This window comes from Delphinapterus leucas, chromosome 5 (genome assembly GCF_059928025.1).
Source record: "Delphinapterus leucas isolate spDelLeu-1000000601 "Yukka" chromosome 5, BTC_Dleu_Yukka2, whole genome shotgun sequence".
Taxonomy (NCBI): domain Eukaryota; kingdom Metazoa; phylum Chordata; class Mammalia; order Artiodactyla; family Monodontidae; genus Delphinapterus; species Delphinapterus leucas.
In genome coordinates, this window is record NC_143133.1 from 73351786 (window position 1) to 73373060 (window position 21275).

The window sequence follows — 21275 nt, forward strand, 5'->3', positions numbered from 1 at the left end:
ATCTTTTTCATCTTTCTGTGATTGCCTGAATTTCCTTTGAAAAGAGACAAAGTCTTTAATAACATGATTAAACATCAAAAGTTTATAACATGTGTGTGATGGAGAAAATTAATATGTACACATGAGTAACGTTACTCAAAATGTAAATGCAGGTAAGAGATGTTTTCCTGGTTTGCTAGGCATGGGCTAGATTGGAAGTCCCCAGGCTTCTGGAAGTTGGGGGTTGCTGGGCTTTCTCAACTTGTAAAAACGAAGTCCCAGATCTCTCTCTCTGAGAGCGCTACCTCCTAAAATTGGACCTGTGGTATTTTTAATAATCTACCTTATTCAATGTTGTCTCTCTAGCACTCATCACAGTACCTGGTACATAACGGGTGCTCAATGAATGCTTGAAGGAGGAAAGAAAGGAAAGGAAAGGAAAGGAAAGAAGGAAGGAAGGAAGGGGGGAAGGGGGGAAGGGAGGGAAAGAAAGAAGCAGGAGGGAGAGAGGGTTGGAGAGAGGAAGGAAGAAAGAAGCAAAGAAGGAAGGAGGGAGGGAGGAATTATTTTCAGCTTCACTTCTGATCCACCCACCTGTACCTTTCTCCAAGTTGACGGTGCCTTAGGACGAACATGGTCTTCCGCTTTCTCCTTTTTCTCTTCCTACTGGTGGGAAGACACATGATGGCAGGAGCTCAAACAGCCATCTTGGGCCATGAGAGCATGAAAGAGAGGCTACATTTTGAGGATGACAAAGTAACAAGATAGAATCCTAGTTAAGCCACTATTACAGCCTGGACTGCCTCCCAGACTTCTGCATGGGGGAATAAAAAAAGTCTATATTGTTTCAGTTGCTGCATTTTGGGTAGAAATAGCAGCCTGATTCTTGACTAGTTGAGTCAAGTATGGACACATTCTAATAGAAACCAAAGTTACTGGGGTGGTAAAATCATTGCCATTTCCTTAATTCAGTTCTTTATTTTATTTTTTTTTAAATATTAGATTTCTAGAAACTAGTTTGAGGGAATTTATTGGATCATATGATTAAAAACTCCAGGGGATTTGGGGCCCTAGGTATAGTTAGATCCAAGGATTAAATAATGTCTGTAGAACTCAATCCCTCTCTCTATCTCTTGGCCCATCTTTTCTCTGTATTGAGTTGCTACCCAAGCAGGACCTCTCTATGATGTGAAGGCTGAAGCTCCTGGCTCACAGTATGCTTAGAGAGAGCAGTTTCAGTGGGGAAAAAACAAACAAACAAACATACTCTTATCCCCAGAGTTCCCATAAAATCCTCAAGGTTCACTCTCATTGGACTCTCATTAGATCATGAGCCCATCTCTGAACCAATCACTGTGGCCAGTGATTCAGGCCTGGGACATGCGCCCACCCCTGGAGCTGGGGATAGTTCACCTCTACCTGAGCCAAGTGCACTGAGAGTGGGAAAGGTGAGGTTTCCCATAAAAGCTCCAGGTGCTCTTCCCAGAAAGAGGGGAATGAATACAGGCAGGCAACAGCTGCAGACGTCTATTATAATTTATTCCTTTATTTAACAAATATTTATTGAAGCACCAAGAACGGTGCCTGATCTTATCTTAGGCAATGGGCATGCAGACTGAAGAAGACAGACAAAAATCCCTGATCTCCCAGAAGGTCCTCACATTCAAGAATGATGAAGCAGGGCTTCCCTGGTGGCGCAGTGGTTGAGAGTCCGCCTGCCGACGCAGGGGACACAGGTTCGTGCCCCGGTCCGGGAAGATCCCACATGCCTCAGACCGGCTGGGCCCGTGAGCCATGGCCGCTGAGCCTGCACGTCCAGAGCCTGTGCTCTGCAACGGGAGAGGCCACAACAGTGAGAGGCCCACGTACTGCAAAAAATACAAAACAAAAAAACAAAACAAAACAAAAAAACCCCACACAGTTGACTCGGGGCCCACTTCTTTAAAAAAAAAAAAAAGAATGATGAAGCAGTTTCTTGTGTCCTCTTAAAAAGCTTATGTGTACCTTCTTCTGGGAATACTACCAAACTCACCAGGGGCTCTAGAATAATCTTTAGGTCCACAAAGACGCAATTGGGGCTTTTAAATCACAGAGAGGGAGTGTGCAAATGCTAGGTGGAATTTTCCTTGTGAAGATGAGAGGAACAAAGAGAGGAGCCATGAGAAAATAAAGGAAATACCCCCAATAGTTTATAGGTAGAGTCTGGGCATTTTCAGGTGACGTCACCTCATTCCAAGGAGAATTCAGTTATTCTTTTTTTCTCCTATCCTAATCTTACTGCAGAGTTTAAAGGGCTGGAAGGAATATTAGTCTGACATATGGGCACCAATTAGGCTTTTATAGGTCCAGGAAATAAAATACTAACTTCTACAGTTGTTTCGAGTGAAAATTGCCAAGTAATTTGTCTGCTGGAGAAGTATGGAAGCACTTGCCGTGGCTTCCTGTTTTGCACACTGTCTCCCTCCATGCCAGCTTGTTGTCTCATCAAATTTATTTTCAATGGCGGTAGGACATACGCTTGTAATTTTAAGAATGGAGGCACTTGAGATAAGGTGGAACTTGTCACTGGAAAATGAGCTCCAGTGAAGCTGTTTCCTTGCTTCATATTTCAAGATATGTCGATTATCCTTCCAAAAGTGCCTGAATCAACAAAATTGATTCAGAGCTTTGTGCAAACGTGGGACACAGGCCCAGGCCATATTTTAAATGACACGTAAACATTTGCTTTGTACCCTGTCTCCTCAGCTCTGGTCCTCTTCTCCCCCACCCAGCTGCCACGTCACAACTTGGCCGATACTGCCAACCATAAGGCTTTTATTTATGTAAACAAATATCTGGTGAAGAAAGAAAATGGAAATAATCAAATTTTGGTGGTGTTTGGGGGCTGGAGGTGGCAGTGGGGGAAGAGTTGAGAAAAGATCAGCAATGCATTTCATTGTCCTCCGATAGTCACTAGGGTGTTTGGGGACCTTTTACATCCTCGCCAAAAGCAAAACAAAGGGGCAGGCTTGACAGAGGTGAAGAAAGTTTTTGTGCATACCCTTTGATTCAGCTTCTTAAAACCAAAGTGTCTCTTATAGATGTGCTTACAAGTTATTTTTTCCCTCTGAGAATCAGTTTTCTTTATCTGTGAAATGGGATTAATAACACATAGCTTCTAGGGTATGGTCCTATGTGAAGCACCAAGCATGCTGGCAGGCACAGAGGGAGTGCTTAGGACAAGGTAGTCACTCAACACACACACACAAACCCCCAATGTCATATTTATGGCGTTGTTTATGTCACATTTAGAGAGTTGGTCATAAAGCCTAGGGCTACAGTCTTTCCATATACAGGTGACCCAACCTGCTATGTCTCTAGACTCAACTCAGGAGCCACCCGGGCGTTTGAGTGACAGGATTGTTCAGAGAAACCCACTTCAAACCTAGACAAAGACGGCTCTCCTTGATGGCTGAAGCATCTGTTTCCCAGCCCCCAATAGGCCATTTAGATAACAGAGGCAAGTCTGAGATGGGAAATAGCTGATAGCAGCCCAGAAATAGAGCAGGTCTGAGGTGGAATAAAAGCCCTCTGTTGCCCATCAGTGTCAGTGGCACCTCCGTGTGAAAGGTGCTGGGAGCTTCCCATATAAGGCAGAAGATGACTCTCCAGGAGACAAGGGTGGGGTCTGGAAAACTGCTGAACTGGAGCAGGTCTTTGCTCAGGTCATCAGTATGACATAGACCCTGGAAGAAACCTTCCGACTGTCGCATTACCCAAAGAAACCGAGGCTCACAGAGGTTGAATGAATTACCCGAGATCATTTCCTTAGATGGAGGCAAAACTAAGAAGGAGAACTCGGGTCTCCTGCCTCTCAACCTGTCAGTGCCTTCTCCTTGTTTCCTGGGGTCATCCGACCTTGTTGGAGCTTGAGAGTGATTATTCTGGGCAGAATCCAGAATGGAGGAGAGGGAAGGCCCCGTGAAGCAGGGAACTGCCAAAGAAGAAAGAGAAGGAAGCTTCTTTTTTTTAAAAGGCAGGAGAGTGAGAAGAAGAGAAAGGAATGCATTTTTAAATATAAAATTGATATAGGCTTACAAAAATGAGCATTGTATAAAATAAAAAGTAAAAATCTCACACCACTTGTCAAGTACAGCCTCCCACATCCTGCTCCCCAGAGGCAAAAACTGAGTTTTTCTATACATTTATATGTATATTATTTTGGTTGACCACAGATGAGATTATACAATAAATATCATTCAGCAATTTACTTTTTTGACTTAATAATATATTCTATTCATCTTTCCATGTCGATGCTTCTAGATCTACCTCAATGTTTTTTGTTGTTGTTTTTTTTTTTTTTTGCGATACGCGGGCCTCTCACTGTTGTGGCCTCTCCCGCTGCAGAGCACAGGCTCTGGACGTGTAGGCTCAGCGGCCACGGCTCACGGGCTCAGCCACTCCACAGCATGTGGGATCTTCCCGGACCAGGGCATGAACCTGTGTCCCCTGCATCGGCAGGCGGACTCTCAACCACTGCGCCACCAGGGAAGCCCTACCTCAATGTTTTAAGTGGCCCTACAGTGTCATCACATCGGTGAAAAGTGATTTACTTAATGAGTTCTCTAATGATGGGCATTCAGATCGCTTTCAACATTTTTCTCACTAATACAAACAAGCCAGCAAAGAGCATCTTGTTCAAATACCCCTATCCACCTGTATGAGCATATCTCTCATATATATTTTAAATTAGGTCAAAGAACATACACATTTTAAATTTTGATAGATTTGCCTAACTTTCAAAGACTGAATCAATTTGTATTTCCATCAAGAGTGTAGGCCACTTCCCCTCTTTCTACACCCTCATCAGCACTGGATAGCATCCATCTTCCTATTTTCCTTGTGCTCTTTTCAGGCATATTCTTGACTCTGAGTAGAGTCGAGCATCCATTTATATTGTGAATAGCTCTTTGTAATTATTTTTGTGTAAGATGCTTGCTTTAATCTTTTTTCCCCCACTTTTCTGTTTGGTTTTCAACCTTTTCTTGTTGGATTATAGCAGTTTTTTTTGTAAATTAAATAAATTAATCTTTGAGATATGGGTGGCAGTTATATGTTCCCGTTTATTTTTCGTCTCTTGGCTTTCTGTGTTTGTTTTTCTGTTTAAAATGTTTGTGTGGTCAAATCTACTCTTTAGACCTTTTGGGTCTTATATCTTGTTTGAAAGAGCTTCACCGTTTCAGAGGATAAAATTCTACCATTATTCTAAAGTTTTTATGGATTTTCTACATATTGCAAATAACAGACCAAAATGGAATTTATTTTAGGTGTGATGCAGGGCCTCAGCCTCCTCTTTCTTTCTCTCTCTCTCTCTCTCTCTTTCTCTCTTTTTTCTCTCTTTCTTCTTTTCCCCAGATCACTAGCTTATTGTATCAACACTATTGATTGATTGACTGATTTGTTCTTTGACCACTTATATAAAATGCCACTGTTTCCATAAATCAAATTACTCCTCATACTTGGGGTTTTTTTCTGGGCTCTATTTCATTCCACTGATTATTCTGTTCACCTATGTACCAGCAGCATTCTGTTTCAAATACTGTAGATTTATAATACCTCTTTAGTTTCTATGAAGGCTAATCTCTCCATAACTCTTTAATAAAATGAAGGTTTTTTGTGTTTTTTTTGTTTTCAAAGGACACTTGGTTATGCTCCAAAGAAAGGACATACTATTATATTTTACAAAACCCATTATCGTACATATCCTTCAGGTTTTAGGTCAGGAAACTCTTACAATGTATATATGCTTTTTCCTCCTAGGTCATTATATGTTCTGGACCGCTGGGCACACTGAGATTTGACCCTAGTTACTGTTTTAGTGACAACAAGGGGTATCTGTGGTGGGACTTGAATGAGCCTCCCCTTGTAAGCCTTCTGTCCCGGGTGAGGTCACCACAGGGCTTTCAATCAAAGGAAGGCTCGTCCCCTCCGACACAGGAGGATGAGCTACTTGTACTAGCAAGGGAGGCTCAGAGTGACATGGGGCTGCTGGAGTGTCAGTTCCAACATAATCTCCCCCTTCCAGGTTTCAGTGTCTCATTCTTTTCCGATCAATTCCCTGACTTTCACATGAGAAACTTGGTAAGGCTGTGAATTCAACTGACATTGCAATTCTGCAACCCTCCCAATTACATTTTATTTGATTTTTAGCAATATGAGCCTGTGGCTATAATAAATAAAAGATTCTTTTAGGGCTGCCATGGAAACTTTCTGGCTCTCAGATCATGACTTGAACTGAGATTGAAAGAACGTTAGCTGTTTGTAGATGCTCCAGTGCCCTCAGGAGAATCCATCCAGCACCACAGTCCTTGCTTCCATTTGTATGTCATCACAGCCACCCAGTTTGATTAATTGTGAAGCCACCAAATGCCATGAATTATTAGGATCCATTTCCCCTTGGCAAAGAGCTGATCATTGCACTCAAGCTCAGATAGAGAGAGAAAGATTAATTATGGGGAATTGGCTCATGGGATTATGGAGGCTAAGAAGTTCCCTGATTGTCTGCAAGCTGGAGACCCAGGAGAGCAGTGAGGCAGGGGAAAAAGGAACAGATTCCTCCTTCCTCCACCTTTTGTTATATTCAGGTCCTCAATGGGTTGGACGATGCCCACCCACATTGTGGAGGGCAATCCATCTCACTAAACCCAACCATTCAAATGCTAATCTCATCCAGAAACACCTTCACAGACACACCCAGATATACTGTTTAATCTGGGCACCCACTGCCCAGTCAAGATGACATATCAAATTAACCATCACACCCCTTCAATTTGGTGCTTGATTTTCTCCACATATTGGCATTTGAAATCTACAACATCAGCATCTCTTGGTGCTCAGGTTTATGATTTGTTTGCAAGGAAAACTTCCAGAATTGATGACCTCTTTGTGGAAAAAGACAGAATAAAAGAATATAAATCTAAACAAGGAGACCAGAGCGCGGGATGCAGGTGAGAGTCTGTGTCCTTGAGCACTGCTAACATGAAACCATCAGCTGTAAATAAGATTTTGAGCTGAACTCATAATGTCCCTGGAACGTCATGAGTGGGATGATGAACATGAAATGTTCCCCTCTGTTCCTATGATGAGAAATATATCTCTTAGTTAAGATTCTGTAGCAAAATTCAAGACATCAACTAAAGGATTATGCCTATCCTGAGGATAAATCAGTGCCTACCACTAATACAATGGATCTTAAAATATGTCCCCAGACCATCAGTGTCAACATCACTTGGGAACTTATTAGAAATGCAAATTCTCAGATCCCACCCCAGACTTACTAAATCAGAGACCCCGGCAATGCGTGTTTTAACAAACCCCAGATGATTTTGAGAATCACAAGTTTACACAGACCTGAAATCAAGTCCCTGCTTCTCCATTTATAATCGGTGTGACTTTGGCAAGACTTTTAAGCCCAGCCGCAGTTCTCCCATGTGTCAGCTGGACCTTGACCGTAGCTACCTGATAGGATTGTTATGAAAGTTAAATAATAAAATAAGTGTACAGAGCTTAGAAAAGAGTCTGTCACAGAGCATTCAAAAACTGTGGGTTTTTTGGAGCCATCTCTTCGGGCTGTCATGAGGATTAAAAGGGACTATGTTATTAAAGTTTAGTATAGTAAACACCAGGCACATAATAAATAGTCTGTGCTCAATAATGCTGGCCAGTAGTAGTATCAGTGGTGGTGGTAGTAGCAATTATACTTAACACCTGTATTGTATTTAGCTTTACTAGGCATGTTTGTGAACCTTGTACATACTGCATTTTAATACTTAAAACGACCCAATTAAGCATAATTATCACCGCTTTTGAGATGAGGACATCACGGTATAGAAGCGTTAAGTTTCTCCATCAAGACTGTGTAGCTATTAAGTGATGGAACAAGGATCCACAACCATGTTGTCTAGTCCAGAGTCTGTGTGCTTAAGCACTAATCTGGGAAGATATGGAAGAAATGCTGGGAGAGGGAGAGGGGAGAGGAGAGGGGAGGGGAGAGGGGAAGACAGAGGATGGGAGGAGAGAGAAGATACCATTTTATATTTATTCCATTTTCTAAAAATGGAATCCATTTTCTTGCACAATTTGCAGCCAAAGAAATGATGAATAATGTTGCCTCCAGCCTGAGGTGGTTCCAAGGAAGGGAAGAAAAATGTTTAGTAGGAGCCCCCAGGGGCAGGGGGTTGGCCAGCTCTGCGTTTACATCTTTTTCACTGGTAATGATCTGGGAAACAGAAAAACATTACCTGTCAGTATCATTGGAGCTGGTGCTATAGGGAAGGGCCCCACAGGACACATGAAATGTTCTGATAGAGAGAATTCAGAAATCCTGGCTCACTTGGGCCATGACAGCTATAGAAAAATAATCCAAATTGCACTCGGGAGAGGAGACGGGAGAGGCAGGGAAGGCACAGGTCTTTAGGTCAACAGTCCTGCTGTGACAGGAAAACCAATACTCCCCAAAGAGCCAAGGCCACAGTAGGGGGAAATTGGAGAGGTAGTGCCCCAAAAGTGGAGAAAGGGAACCCCTTTCCTCCTTCCTTTGCAGCCTGCAAGGGCACACCTGCAAGGTGGCCTTATGTAGTTGCAGGGAGAATTCAAAGATAACTCCAGTTTCTAAAGATACTCAGGGAAGAGCAACCACAAAAGACTGAGGAAGAGAAGAAAGGAATTTTCAGATGTGAGAAATCTAATTAGGTTGGTAATGACTGGAGGGCAGTGAGATTCATTTACTAGTACATGAAAAGGAGAGTTTCAATTCAGTTGATCTGGTATTTATTACATGTCTACTATTTGCTAATTACTGTCTAGGTTCTGGTGAAGCAGAAACAAATGAAACCCAGCCCTGCCCTGAGAAGTTCCTAGTTCAATCAATGCAGGAGGAAAATTGTAATTAGATAATACATGCAGTGTAAAAAAGGGCCATTAAAAGGATATCCCGAGAACACAAAGGCGGGATATATAACACAGTCCAGGCCCAGAAGGGAGCAGGTATCAGGGAAGACTTCCTGGAGGAGGTAGTGCTTGAGTTGAGTCTTAAAAGATAAGGAATATATCAAGTAATATGCCTTTGGCTGCATGTAACAAAAAATCTAAACTCAACTGCCTCACAAGATGGGGGAACTTATTATACTACATAATATAGAGTCTAGAGACTGTCAAGGACCCAGATTCTTTCCATGTCTCTCTTTCTCCTGCCTCAACATGTTAGCTGTGTTCCCAAACCACCATCCCTCATGGTCATAAAATGGCTGCAGAAATTCCAGACATCACATCTGGACATACACATGTCAAGAAGGAGGTAAGGGTCCTTCGCTTTCTGTCTTTCTTTGAAGGAAGTAAATCCTTCACAGAAGCCTGACCTACACACTTTCCCTCATGTTTCACTGTCCAGAATGGCTATTCATCCCCACACCTAATCCAAAAAAAGGAAAGAAAACCACCATAATTAGGGGAAAAAGGGATTTAAAAAAACCATAATTAACTTAGTCCATTAGGGATCCACCACCCAAGAGAAGAGTAGTTACCTAAACAAAGGCAATAAGGGCTCAGATTGCAAAGGATGCTATATAAACTGCATTTATAGGGCAGGTGTTTACAGCAACCCCGTTTTTTCTCTAACAGTTTTATTTTGGTATAATTGACATATTTAAATTTTCACATACTTAAAGTAAACAATTTGATATGATTTGACACATGTATGCACTTTTGAAAGATCACCACAATCAATATAATGAACATAACCAGTACCCCTAAAAGTTTTCTCCTGTCCTTCTTTTGCAATCCCCCCTCAGGCCCCTTCCTACCCACTCTTTGCCCCTAGGCAACCACTAATTGACTTTCCATCCCTACAGATTAGTTCATATTTTCTAGAATTTTAGAATTTTTTATAATTGTCAATAATCATGCAAAGTGTACTCTTTTTTTTTTCTGGCTGCTTTCAATCAGCAAAATGATTTTGAAATTCACCTGTGACTTGTGTGTATCACGTGTTCATTCCTTTTTATTGCTTAGTAGTATTCCATTGTATGGATAAACTGCAATTTGTTTACCCATTCATCTGTTAACGGACATTTGGGTTGTTTCCAGTTTGGGCTATTACAAGTAAAACTGCCATGAACCTTTGTGTAGAGGCTTTTATTTCTCTTGAATAAATTTCTAGGAAGATAACAACCAGATCATGTGGTAGGTATATGTTTAACTTTTTAAGAAACTGTCATACTGTTTTCCACAGCAGTTGTACCATTTTATATTCCTGCCAATGGTGTTTGAGCATTCCAGTTGCTCCACATCTTCACCAACACTTGATAATCTTTCTAATGTTACACATTCTCATGGAGGTCAACAACTCTTTCTATAATAAATACTTTGTGACACCCCCTGTATTACCCAGAAATAAAATTTGTTATTATACCTACCCGTAATGAGTAATTACACGAATGCCAACACAATGCCCTAACTGTAAAGTGAAAGAGAAATTTAAAAAATTTTTTCTAATAAAATAATGTGTGTTTCAGTATGTAAATAGGTGGGCATAAACTAGAAGCCATAATTAAGTACTCAAATGCTCACACATGCATGTGGAGTCACTGTGAGGGCTCCAATGACAAACGCAGATCAATGGAGGTGTGGCATTTGGAAACCCAAACCCCATAAGTGACACTGCCCTCAGTGATGTGATTTACCAAAATGGTGAACAACTTTACCTAAATTTCCAGACAAATCAAAGTGTATTCTTTGTTTTGTTACCTAGAAATGCATTTGTGTAAAATTTAATATTTATTAAAACTATGGAAAAATTGCTTTGTACTTACTTATAAAGTTAGATCCTAGGCTCAGATGCAAAGAGATTTAATTTTTTATGTACCTGAATGTCCAGTGGGTGTTAGAAAGCCATGTGGGCAAGATCTTTGATTATATTCTGCATTAAAAAAAAATCTAAAAAGGACATTATTGGTACAACTTGGGAAATTTATAAATATGGACTGTAAATTATTAATGTAAAATAGAATTGTATCAGTGTTAGATTTCCTGAGTATATAATCTGCATTTATGTAATAGAATGTCCTTGTTATTAGAAAAGTTAAGGTGAAATATTTAGGGGTAAAGTATTACGATGTCTGTAATTAAATCTCACATGATTCAGCCAAGGAGAGAGAAAGAGATTTTCTTATGTATACACGGAGAAAATAATAAAGCAAAAGTGCCAAAATATTACCAGTTGGAGAATATAAATGAAAGGTACCCAGGTGTTCTTTGAAATATTCTTGCATCTTTTCTGTAGGTGTGAATACTGTCAGCCCTCAGTATCTGTGGGTTCCACATCTGCAGATTCAACCAACCATGGATCAAAAATATTTGGGAAAAAATTCCAGAAATTTCCAAAAGGCAAAACTTGAATTTGCCTTATACCTGTAACTTTAGCATTTACACTGTATTAGATATTATAAGCGATCTAGAGATAAAGGATACAGGAAGATGTGGCTAGGTTATATGCAAATACTACATCATTTTATATAAGGGACTTGAGCATCTGTGCGTTTTGGTATCCACAGGGGTCCTGGAACCAATGCTCCATGGATACTGAGAGACAAATGTATTTTCCAAAATAAAAAGCTGAAGAAGGGGGAAAGCTTTTTGTTGGCTGCAGAGCTTAAAGAAAGCAAAGCTATGCAGTATGGGGGATAATTCTTTGCCATGTGAGGCAGCTGTATGCTTTGCAGAGCATCTAGCCCTTCCTGAGCTTCAATCTACTGAATGCTGATAACAATCCTAAAGGTTGTGGAGTCCACAAGTGCCCCCACCACATTTCTATTAAGAGAGAAAGAGACAGAGCGAACCTGCTCTTGGTACCTCTCCATCACTGGAGGGGACACCGGGTAATGATGGGCACTGGGTCGGGGGTCAGAAGAATTCGTAGCCTTTTAGAGCTAAACAGAAATGATCTCATTTGTCAAAGAAGAGTTCGTGGACCAGCAGTGCCAGCTTACCCTGGGTGGGGGGAGAGGGGAGCCTGATTGAAATGCACAATCTCAGCTCCTACCCCACTACCCCGCCCCACCTCCAAACTGACGAATCAGAATCTGTGTTTGATGTTACTGCACCTTCAAATTTCAGAAGCACTGCTTTGGACTGAGGATGTTAAGCCGTGGTGTCTGAGCACATCCCTGGCGTGGCGTGGGCCCGGGGAGGGGGTCACCTTCATTCCTGCTACAACCAGAGGCTCAGCTCCTTGGGCTTCCACTTAAGCTTTGGGTTGAGGAACAAGCTAGACAGCTAAAAACATTTGAAAGCCACCCCCCAGCTCTCATTTTACCAATGAAGAAACAGAGGCCCCTGGAAGTGATGGGACTTGCCAGCACACACTGGATCCATGGATTAGAGTCAGGACTAAAATCCAGTACCCCGACCCTGAGCACAGGGCTCTTCCCACAGTGCTCTCTGCTTGTTTTCCTCAAATAAGTCCAGTAAGAAGCTGGACTGGGTGACCGCGGCTGTCACTGAGCACCGGCAGACCGCAGCCGAGCCCACTCCCCGCTAGAGGCTGGGCCGCAGACCCCGGCAGCATAACCTACCCCGCTGGCCTGACAGACTGACCACCTTTATTTTCCACAGTGCCCACTTGCAGACGTCTGGGCCATCAGCGAATACTTGGCATGTTGGCTCAGAGCACTAAGACTTTTGTTGGAGACCCTCCAATACTGCCACCAATCAGCCCCCCCATCCCTGCCCTAAGTCCGTGCAGGTCAAAAGAAACAGTTTTCCTTCTAATCTAAACTGAGTTAGCTCTGGGATCTGAGATTCATTTGTTGCATTTCTTAACAGCAAAAGAGAAGGCTGTCACGGTGGATGAGCCTCCCAATTGTTTTACCTCCCAAGGGCTGTCTGAGACGTTTTGCCTGCACAGGCCTTTACAAATTATCATCTGGGCCTTAGGCAAAGCCGTCTTTATTAACTCATGATCTGAGGCATTATTAATTTATTACTCTGCTTTGTGTAGTGACTTGTCTTAAAAAGGCCCGCAATTAATCACATCTCCCCGCTCCAAGAGTCTCAGTTTAACTTCCTTTTATGTTTTTACTCCTATGCACGAGTTTGAAACGTTGAAACGACCCTAAAGCACATATGAAATCTCAAATTGGGTTTTTGCGTGTTCGAAAAGTGGAGCAAAAGCAATGTAAAAGAAAATATTTTCCTCTCACTGGGGAAGCTTATGACCAAGTTTTATTTATTCAGATACAGTCTTTCCTCCTCAGAATTGGACGTATGCCCCCGAGGAAAGGCACACTAACCAGCCACTCAGACTAAGTCAGTAAACAGGCTGATCCAGTTTTCCTGTTCCAGCTGACTGATAAACACAAACGAAACAAAAGCATGAAAGCTAAAGGGCAAAGCGGGAACTGACTGCTTTTTGCTTTTATGTTTTCTGCTATTGTTTACTAACTTGAGGCAGAGAAACCAGGGAAAAGTCCGCTCGTGTTTCTACCTTAAATGAGTTTTTCAATTGTATATTCTTGGAACTGGCTCTGGAGAGATCAATGATCAATCTTGAGATTATCCAAATTAGCTCAAATAAAAATTGTGCGGATTGATCGGCCGCTACTGCCTGGTAACTGGGTCCAAGAATCTCACTGTTGAGCCACGACATGTGCATTTACTCTTTTTATGAGTCCTTTGTCTCAGATTCACACACGGGAGGCTGAAAGCCCAGGAGCACCGATGTTTGGGTTTCACCTCTCATTGAAATCCTGGTTGCCCCATGCGACGGGCTGAATTGTGTTCCCCTGAAATTCATACGCCGAAGCAACCCCCAGTACTTTAGAATGTGACTGTATTTGAAGATAGGGTCTTAAAAGAGGTAATTAAGTGAAACCGAGGTTGTTAGGGTGGACCCCAATCCAATATGACTGGCAACCTTATTAAAAGAGGAAAATTGGACACAGACATGTACAGAGAAAGACCGTGTGAAGACACAGGGAGTAGATGGCCATCTATAAGGGAAGGAGAGAGGCCTCAGAAGAAACTAATCCTTCTGACACCTTGATCTTGGACTTCCAGCCTCCAGAACTGTGAGAACATAAATTTCTGTTGCTTAAGCCACTTAGTCTGGGGTACTTTGTTACGGCAGCTGTAGGAAACTAATACACTCAATTTTCATTCAGGCCTTAAGGTTACTATTTAAGCTAAAAAAAAATAATACACTGGACTGTAAAAGTGACATATGTTTGTAGTGAGTAGAAATCACCTGTGAAGAGAATTTGGAAATCTTGGAAAACTCATAGCCATCAGGTAGGCAGATTCTTGCCAGGGACTTGGTAACTGACCAGCTGGAAGTCATACTCTTAAAATGAGCTTCTCCTGTTACAGGAGAGGAAGGGACAGATTATGCATGAGCTGTAGAGGCTTCTCTGAGCTTCTTACCCAGGGGAGCTGACGTAGCCCCATGCACATGCCTCCTGGTACAAGAAATGTGGTCTGAAGATTTGAATGAAAGTATATATGTATCTCAATCACTAGGTGAATTAAGATAATTTACATAAGCTACTTCAAAACTTTAGGGTCTTTATATGAAAAAGTTTGATGTGTCTTTACAGTAAAAACTGATGTGGAGACTTCCCTGGTGGCTCAGTGATTTAAGAATCTGCCTGCCAATGCAGGGGACACAGGTTCAATCCCTGGACCGGGAAGATCCCACATGTCGTAGAGCAACTAAGCCTGTGCGCCACAACAACTGAGCCTGCAAGCCACAACTACTGAGCCCACGTGCCACAATTACTGAAGCCAGCGCGCCTAGAGCCCATGCTCCGCAACAAGAGAAGTCACTGCAACGAGAAGCCTGTGCACCCAACAAAGAGTAGCCCCTGCTCGCTGCAACTAGAGAAAGCCCACGTGCAGCAACAAAGACCCAAAGCAGTCAAAAAAAAAAAAAAAAAAAGATGTGTCTCAGCAGGAGTTCTCCTTGATTCAGGGATCCAGGATACCTCCATCCCATGATGCCGCCATGTTAACACGGGGCTTTCAAGACAAATACTGTGTGATATCACTTATATGTGGAATCCAGAAAATACAACAAATTAGTGAATATAACATAAAAAAGCAGACTCAGATATAGAGAACAACATAGTGGTGACCAGTGGGGAGAGGGAAGGGGGGAGGGGCGGTGTAGAGGGAGAGGATTAAGAGGTACAAACTATTAGGTATAAGATAAACTACAAGGATATATTGTACAACACGGGGGAAAGAGCGATATTTTATAACTATAAATGGAGTATAACCTTTAAAAATTGTGAATCACTATATTATATACCTGTAACATATAATATTGTACAGCAACTATATTTCAGTAAAAAAATAAATAAAAATTTAAAAACGAGCCTTTCAAGATCACCATGGCAGGGGGAGAGAAAGAGAGCATACAACCCAGCTTTTAACTGCCTAAACCCAATGTGACAATATGCTTATGACCCATTTGTTCCAACTAACATCAAGGGTAGCTGGGAAATGTAGGGGAGCACATAGAATGTTTGCTGAGCTATGAGGGTCTCTGTCACATTTTTTGAACTTTCATTATGTACTAGCTATAGCGCTAAGAACTTTACATATAGTGTCTTGCTTCATTCTTTTTTAAATAAATGTGGAAACTGAGACTTAAGAGCTTAAGTTGCCCAAGGTCAAATAAAAGTAAGTGGTAGAACTCACATGGGAATTCAGATATGTCTATTTCCAGAAGTCCATAGCCCTAGGCTATACTGATGGGAGATTTTTTTACTAAAAATCTCAAAGCCCTTATCTTTACTTTTATTTGTCTTCTGAATCACTCTGAAAACTGAGGGGGGGAAATGAAAGGTTAAAATCCTGAAGTATGATGTCTGCACCATTCAAATTATCTGAGTGACTTGAAGATATGGAGACTTGGGTTTAAGGTTGGTGATACTCTTATATCAAGTGCAGCATTCTATTTTTAATGTGAAAAACTTTCACTGAGATAGTATTTCCTCATCTGCTTTGCTTTATTTTAAAAGGAAGATGTTCAGATGTTTCAAACACTTTCGACAGATTGTTCCCAAAGTGTCAAAGAAACGAATAATGAAGTAAGATGATGGCACACAGCTTACAGGGTTGAAATTTCATGTACACCCCCAGAAAGGGAGATGCTGCCCTCGAGATAACCTGTGACTCATAAACTAAGAACTGTGTAATGCTGAATAGTCAAAAAAGGCCTGAAAAAATACCAGAGCAGGGAAAGGTCACTGGCCCCAAACAAATCACACTCACCAGAACGTTGATCAGACCCATGTCTTCTTCATGGCTGAAGTGAATTCTCTTTGCCTATTTGAGTTGTGATGGAATATCATTTTTAAATCATTGGTCATCTTTAAAATATGGTCTTTGGTTTTGGCCCCAAACCCACTCACCCATTTGGTTTGAACACCCAATAACTTCAGTAACTCAGTGATTTTATTTTTTTTTAATTATTAAGAGACACATTTATATGGCTCAAAACAATACTCTGACCTGTGAGACTTGCCCTTAATTTGACCTCGTCTCCAAGAACCTTACTGGAGACAATAGGAAAACCTCAAATAGTCAGACTAATTATATGGTGGGGGAGGATAGACCAGATGAAGTTAGTGGAAAGTCTGAGTTGTAAAAGATTTTAAGAAATACCATCTTATTTTTTTCTAAGCTAGATTCAGAATCAACGTGTTGTTAATAAGAGGCCAATGGACAGATACTCCCAATATTACTTCCTGTACTGGTGCCAGTCAGTGGCTTAGGGCCTTGTTTTCACTGGTTTGAAGCAAAAAGAGAAAAGCAAGAATTGTGTAGTGATTTGTTCATGGGTTTAAATTTATTCAGCTTTCAAATTCTGAGATTATTTAATTCTTAGTGTTTTTATTTTAATTTTATTTATTTTTTTATACAGCAGGTTCTTATTAGTTATCCACTTTATACACATCAGTGTATACATATCAATCCCAATCTCCCAATTCATCCCACCACACCCACCCCGCCACCACCACTTTCCCCCCTTGGTGTCCATACATTTGTTCTCTACATCTGTGTCTCTATTTCTGCCCTGCAAACCGGTTCATCTGTACCATTTTTCTAGATTCTACACATATGCGTTAATATACGATATTTGTTTTTCTCTTTCTGACTTACTTTACTCTGTATGACAGCCTCTAGATTCATCCACGTCTCTACAAATGACCCAATTTCATTCCTTTTTATGGCTGAGTAATAATCCATTGTATATAGGTACCACATCTTCTTCATCCATTCATCTGTCGATGAGCATTTAGGTTGCTTCCATGACCTGGCTATTGTAAATAGTGCTGCAATGAACACTGTGGTACATGACTATTTTTGAATTATGGTTTTCTGTAGGTATATGTCCAGTAGTGGAATTGCTGGGTCATTTGGTAATTCTATTTTTAGTTTTTTAAGGAACCTCCATACTGTTCTCCATAGTGGCTGTATCAATTTACATTCCCTTTTCTCCACACCCTCTCCAGCATTTGCTGTTTGTAGATTTTCTGATGATACCCATTCTAACTGGTGTGAGGTGATACCTCATTGTAGTTTTGATTGGCATTTCTCTAATAATTAGCTTTTCATGTGCTTCTTGGCCATCTGTATGTCTTCTTTTGAGAAATGCCTATTTAGGTCTTCTGCCCATTTTTGGATTGGGTTGTTTGTTTTTTTAATATTGAACTGCATGAGCTGTTTATATACTTTGGAGATTAATCCTTTGTCCATTGATTCGTTTGCAAATATTTTCTCCCATTCTGAGGGTTGTCTTTTCGCTTTTTTTGTAGTTTCCTTTGCTTTGTAAAAGCTTTTAAGTTTCATTAGGTCCCATTTGCTTATTTTTGTTTTCACTTCCATTACTCTAGGAGGTGGGTCAAAAAAGATCTTGCTGTGATTTATGTCAAAGAGTGTTCTTCCTATGTTTTCCTCTAAGAGTTTTATAGTGTATGGCCTTACATTTATGTCTCTAACCTATTTTGAGTTTATTTTGTGTATGGTATTAGGAAGTGTTCTAATTTCATTCTTTTACATGTAGCTGTCCAGTCTTCCCAGCACCATTAATTGAAGAGACTGTCTTTTCTCCATTGAAAACCTTGCCTCTTTTGTCATAGATTAGTTGACCATAGGTGCATGGGTTTATCTCTGGGCTTTCTATCCTATTCCATTGATCTATATTTCTGTTTTTGTGCCAGTACCATATTGTCTTGATTACTGTAGCTTTGTAGTATAGTCTGAAGTCAGGAAGTCTGAGTCCTCCAGCTCCGTTTTTTTCCCTCAAGACAGCTTTGGCTATTTGGGGTCTTTTGCTCCTCCATACAAATTTTAAGATTTTTTTGTTCTAGTTCTGTAAAAAATGCCATTGGTAATTTGATAGGGATTGCACTGAATCTGTAGATTGCTTTGGGTAGTATAGTCATTATCACAATGTTGATTCTTCCAATCCAAGAACATGGTATATCTCTCCATCGCTGGCATCATCTTTAATTTCTTTCATCAGTGTCTTACAGTTTTCTGCATACAGGTCTTTTGTCTGCCTAGGTAGGTTTATTCCTAGGTATTTTATTCTTTTTGTTGCAGTGGTAAATGGGAGTGTTTCCTTAATTTCTCTTTCAGATTTTTCATCATTAGTGTATAGGAATGCAAGAGATTTCTGTGCATTAATTTTGTATACTGCAACTTTACCACATTCATTGACTAGCTCTAGTAGTTTTCTGATGGCATCTTTAGGTTTCTCTATGTATAGTATCATGTCATCTGCAAACAGTGACAGTTTTATATCTTCTTTTCCAATTTGTATTCATTTTATTTCTTTTTCTTCTCTGATTGCTGTGGCTAGGACTTCCAAAACTATGTTAAATAATAGTGGCGAGAGTGGCCATCCTTGTATTGTTCCTGATCTTAGAGGAAATGCTTTCATTTTTTCACCATTCAGAATGATGTTTGCTGTGGGTTTGTCATATATGGCCTTTATTATGTTGAGGTAGGCTCCCTCTATCCCCACTTTCTGGAGAGTTTTTATCATAAATGGGTGTTGAATTTTGCCAAAAGCTTTTTCTGCATCTATTGAGACGATCATATGGTTTTTATTCTTCACTTTGTTAATATGGTGTGTCACATTGATTGATTTGGATTTATTGAAGAATCCTTGCATCCCTGGGATAAATCTCACTTGATCATGGTGTATGATCCTTTTAATGTGTTGTTGATTCTGTTTGCTAGTATTTTGTTGAGGATTTTTACATCTATATTTATCGCTGACATTGGTCTGTGTAACTTTCTTTTTTTGTAGTATCTTTGTCTGGTTGTTGGTTTCAGGGTAATGGTGGCCTCATAGAATGAGTTTGGGCGCTTTCCTTCCTCTGCAATTTTTTGGAAGAGTTTGAGAAGGATAGGTGATCTCTTCTCTAAATATTTGATATAATTCACCTGTGAAGCCATCTGGTCCTGGACTTTTGTTTGTTGGAAGATTTTTAATCACAGTTTCAATTTCATTACTTGTGATTGGTCTGTTCATATTTTCTATTTCTTCCTGATTCAGTCTCGGAACGTTATACTTTTCTAAGAGTTTGTCCATTTCTTCCACATTGTCCATTTTATTGACATAGAGTTGCTTGTAGTAGTCTCTTAGGATGCTTTGTATTTCTGCGGTGTCTGTTGTAACTTCTCCTTTTTCATTTCTAATTTTATTGATTTGAGTCCTCTCCCTCTTTTTCTTGATGAGTCTGGCTAATGGTTTATCAATTTTGTTTATCTTCTCAAAGGACCAGCTTTTAGTTTTATTGATCTTTGCTACTGTTTTCCTTGTTTCTATTTCATTTATTTCTGCTCTGGTCTTTATGATTTCTTTCCTTCTACTAACTTTGGGTTTTGTTTGTTCTTCTTTCTCTAGTTCCTTTAGCTGTAAGGTTAGATTGTTTATTTCAGATTTTCCTTGTTTCCTGAGGGAGGATTGTATTGCTATTAACGTCCCTCTTAGAATTGCTTTTGCTGCATCCCATAGGTTTTGGATCATCGTGTTTTCATTGTCATTTGTCTCTAGGTATTATTTGATTTCCTCTTAGATTTTTTCAGTGATCTCTTGGTTATTTAAGAACGTATTGTTTAGCCTCCACGTGTCTGTGTTTTTTACATTTTTTTCCCTGTAATTGATTTCTAATCTCATAGCATTGTGGTCAGAAAAGATGCTTGCTATGATTTCAATTTTCTTAAATTTACCGAGGCTTGATTTGTGACCCAAGATGTGATCTATCCTGGAGAATGTTCCGTGTGCACTTGAGAAGAAAATGTAATCTGCTGTTTTTGGATGGAATGTCCTATAAATATCAATTAAATCTACCTGGTCTATTGTGTCATTTAAAGCTTGTGTTTCCTTATTAATTTTCTGTTTGGATGATATGTCCATTGGTGTAAGTGGGATGTTAAAATCCCACACTATTTTTGTGTTACTGTCAATTTCCTCTTTTATAGCTGTTAGCAGTTGCCTTATGTATTGAGGTGCTCCTGTGTTGGGTGCATATATATTTATAATTGTTATATCTTCTTCTTGGGTTGATCCCTTGATCATTATGTAATGTCCTTCCTTGCCTCTTGTAACATTCTTTATTTTAAAGTCTATTTTATCAGATATGAATATTGCTACTCCAGCTTTCTTTTGATTTCCATTTGCATGGAATATCTTTTTCCATCCCCTCACTTTCAGTCTGTATGTGTCCATAGGTCTGAAGTGGGTCTCTTGTAGACAGCATATATATGGGTCTTGTTTTTGTATCCCTCAGCGAGCCTGTGTCTTTTGGTTGGAGGATTTAATCCATTCATGTTTAAGGTTATGATCAATATGTATGCTCCTATTACCCTTTTCTTAATTGTTTTGGGTTTGTTTTTGTAGGTCCTTTTCTTCTCTTGTGTTTCCCACTTGGAGAAGTTCCTTTAGCATTTGTTGTAGAGCTGGTTTGGTGGTGCCAAATTCTCTTGGCTGTTGCTTGTCTGTAAAGCTTTTGATTTCTCCATCAAATCTGAATGAGATCCTTGCCAGGTAGAGTAATCTTGGTTGTAGGTTCTTCCCTTTCATCACTTTAAATATGTCATGCCACTCCCTTCTGGCTTGTAGAGTTTCTGCTGAGAAATCAACTGTTAACCTTATGGGAGTTCCCTTGTATGTTGTCATTTTTCCCTTGCTGCTTTCAATAATTTTTCTCTGTCTTTAATTTTTGCCAACTTGATTACTATGT